The sequence below is a fragment of the Mauremys reevesii genome, linkage group 12 (genome assembly GCF_016161935.1).
Source record: "Mauremys reevesii isolate NIE-2019 linkage group 12, ASM1616193v1, whole genome shotgun sequence".
NCBI lineage: Eukaryota > Metazoa > Chordata > Testudines > Geoemydidae > Mauremys > Mauremys reevesii.
In genome coordinates, this window is record NC_052634.1 from 22,855,730 (window position 1) to 22,859,434 (window position 3,705).

Consider the following 3,705-nt stretch of genomic DNA (forward strand, 5'->3'; position numbering starts at 1 on the left):
GATGAGGTGGCCAAGTGGTTAAGGTGATGGACCGCTAATCCATTGTGCTTTGCACACATGGGTTCGAATCCCATCCTCATCAGATGCATTTAGTCTTCATGCCTCTTCTATAGACAACCATCTCCCCTTTTGGTACAATGACAGATCAAACAATGTTGCTTCTTGCAAACAAAAACCTTCTCAGAAACTCAGAACTCTCTGGCTTTAAATAAAATGTCTAAATCCCAGATTTCTTAAAAAAAATTCTCTAGTGCTGTATTTCTTAGTTTTTATCTCAAAAGGGAACATCCTCATCATCTCCCCCAAACACTCTGGGACCTGCCCAAATTATTAAAATACCCTCAACCCGAGCAAGACCAGAGCAGTGAACCAGAGCTAGTGTCTAGGCCAAGCTGTTCTGAAGGAGGCAACTCAAACATTTTCTCCCTGCTTCCCTGGGCAAGGTCTGACTGAGAAAACAAAATTTCCCAAACTGAAAAACCAATACTAGTCTGTTTGGGGACTTCGGTTTGAAAGTATTATTGTTATTATTCTCTTCTGCTTTCTGAATCAGTTCAGTTCATTCTTTGTCCTCCAGGTGTGTTTTCAGCTGTTGAGTTGTGGGGGAGAGAGGCCAATTCATAGTGTCTCTACCCCCCTTTCATAGTTTCTTCCAACTTGCTAGGAAGCTCCTTTGCTACCATGTGAGTCAAGCAGTGTCCATTGTCTCTGTGCTATCTCGGAGAAGTCTGCATTGTACCCGGTTCCTGGGCTAGTCCTTGGGAGTGTGGATCCCTTCAATGGGCCAGCAGCGAGTCTGGCTCCTCCCTTGTCGCACCTGAAAGGCTGGTGGGGGGGGATTTCCCAACCTCATAACATATCTCAGTAACGCACACAGAGCAAAACTTCATAACTTCCCAACCAATGCGAGCACACATAATCCAACCCGATATTAATGTTCAACAGATCAAGACTTTTGAAATGATACCTCACCAGGCAGACTTTGTACAAACCATGGCATCATTATATGAGAGTGGTGAATATGGGGCTTCCAGATGCTGCTTTGAGCACAGCGTGCCACACCTGGGCTTACATTGCAATGGAGACGTCCCCTTAGAGTCCATCTCTCCTGGGATAAAGATGGCAGCAGGACTGGCCTGGGTCATCTGACTTGGGCTCATGGAGCTAAAGCTGAGGGGCTAAAAACTGTGGTGCAGATATTTGTGTTGATGCTGAAGCCTGGGTTCAGAAACCCTCATGGGGCCTCAGAGGTTGGGCTCAAGCCCATTTGTCTGCACTGTAATTTTATAGCGATTGGGAGGGAGTTTAGCAAGTGGAAATGGTAAAATCACATTGAGGGTACTGGACCACTGACCTATCAGCTCTTAACACCCAAACTTTCAGTAACTCTATGATCAGTGCCTGTGAGTGTAATTTAAACCATAGATCCATCTAGCTCTGAACCTTGTCTTCTGACAGTAGCCAATACCAGGTGCCCCAAAAGCCACTACCCACAGCACCACTGAGAATTGAACCCAGAATCTCATGTTTATAGGACAGGTGTTTTAATTAGTTAAGCCATGATGCTTGCTGTTACTTAAAGCATCGTGTCTGCCCACACCTGAATCTCTGCCAATCCCCACTGGGCCCTGACAAGTGTTGTTCGTGTTTGGATTCTGTAAAGCAGAGGAGCAGGTGAAGTTTTGCTCCCAAGGTGGGTGTGTGATTCTTTGGACAGGTCTACACTACAAAATTAGGTTGGAGTAATTACATTACTTAGGCTGACAATGTAGTTCTATCAACCTAATCCTGGTATAGATAGCGGCTCAGCTGTCAGAACTTTCTGGAGCTATGAAAGGGGAGGGACCCAACCTCTGTAACAGGAATGCAAGGCAGGTGAGTTCACGGCAGGCATGGTGGGATACTGGTGGAGGCCAGTTATGGTGATATAATGACCAGCAGCATTTACACTGACAATTTGTCACTTTAAGTTTGCTGCACAAAGCTCTAGGCCTCTCGTCAAGGTGGTTTTATTTTGTCACCAAAACAGGGCAGTTTTGTCACCAGACGTGGCATTGCAGTGTGTGCACCAGCCACAAGCTGCCGACCGAGGGAGCGTTGTATGTTTTTCACACACCTGAGCAATATAATTCTGCTGAAACAACTTTGTAGTGCAGACCTGGCCAAAGATTCACTCACACACAACTTGCAAGGAAAACCTCACCTGCTCCTCTGCTTTTCAAAATGCAAACACAAGTAAAGCTTGTCAGGCCCCGGTAGAGATGGCAGGGAGTCAAGTGTGGGCAGGGCCGGCTCTGGCTTTTTTGCCGCCCCAAGCAAAAAAAAATGGGGTGGGGCCACCGGAGCAACAAAACAGGGGGGGGAAAACGGCACGGCTGGAGCGGCAAAGTGACAGGGGACACGGCACGGCTGGAGCGACAAAGCGGGGGGGCAACACAAAAACGGCGGGACTGGAGCAACAAAGCAGGGGGACGGGGGGAAAAACAACGGTGCGGCCGGCAAAGCAGGGGAAAAACAAAATAAAAAACCCCACAGGGCAGCCGGAGCCAGGGGACTCCCTGTGCTGCAGAGTGCGCGCCCGGTCTAGCGGGGGGGAAGGGGAGGGAGTGGGGGGAGAGAGAAGGGGGGCGGCCAGCGCTTCAGCGGGACACTCACCACGTGGCCCCGACCGCCGCGCCGCCTGGCACCCTCACTCCTTCTCTAGACTAACCAGTCCTAATATACTGTAACATGGTTATATTCCACCTCCTTCACTGGTTACACCCAACAAAATTAATTATACAGCAGACAGAAACAGTCACAGACCCAGACAGAGACCATGCAAATAAACATACAAAACAATACAGAAGGGAGGATTTCACAACTACATCTATACAGACATAAGGGTTTTCCAGCTGTGTCTATTGATAAGTGAGTTCTTGCCAGACAGGATGCTACCAAACTAAGTTTCCCTTTCTCTGGAGGTGATGGAATATCAGGGCAGGATTGTATTCCTCACAGCCCAATAGCACCTTATTTCAATGTGACTAGTTGGGAATGTGAGGATGTGACCAGACACTTCCCACCTTATGGCTGCCTTTGCTGCTTAGCCGAAGAACCAGGCCTCAGACTGTCACAGTAAGAGAAGGCCATTACACAGACAACAGTGATTTTTTATTCTTTCTTTTATATCTTTATAACTAGCTAAGTGATAAAAATACACCTACATTCTTAAAGTACAGGCCTTTGCAGACTGGCCTGAATCTCTGTATCCTAACAGTCCTCGAGGTCAGGCAGCCTCTGGGTAAGGGGGTGGGGACTCAGATCCTTCCACAGGCCAATTCCACCAGGGTCGTGTATAAACCAGGGAAGTTTGCCCCAATAGCCAGACCAGATGCCCCCTGTACACTTGTACTCCTGTCCTCATTGCTTCTCTCTCTCCCTTCCCCCCATCTCTGCTGCTCCCCCATTGGGCTTTCTCAGCACCTCGCCCCATAGCACTTCCTGGCAGCCAGAGACTGTGCTTTCTGCACCTGCTCCTGGGGATGTGGCCTCTCTCCTGATTGCTGAGGAAAAGAACCTTCCCAGGAGATGGCCACAGCTTCTGGGAATCTGCATGTGGTTGTGAACAGAGTTTGGCTCCTGGCACACCAGGCAACTTAAAAGCTGAGCACCCAGACAGGGCCTTGTACCCTGGACCCTCAGATTAAGAGCCTGTCACTCTAC

At 48.7% G+C, this 3,705-nt stretch overlaps 1 non-coding gene across 1 annotated transcript; it reads left to right on the plus strand.

Annotated features, from left to right (window-relative positions):
• Window positions 1-82, plus strand: TRNAS-GCU. Its single transcript has one exon. It is a non-coding gene; the product is annotated as a tRNA-Ser (tRNA).
• Window positions 83-3,705: the final 3,623 nt, after the last annotated feature.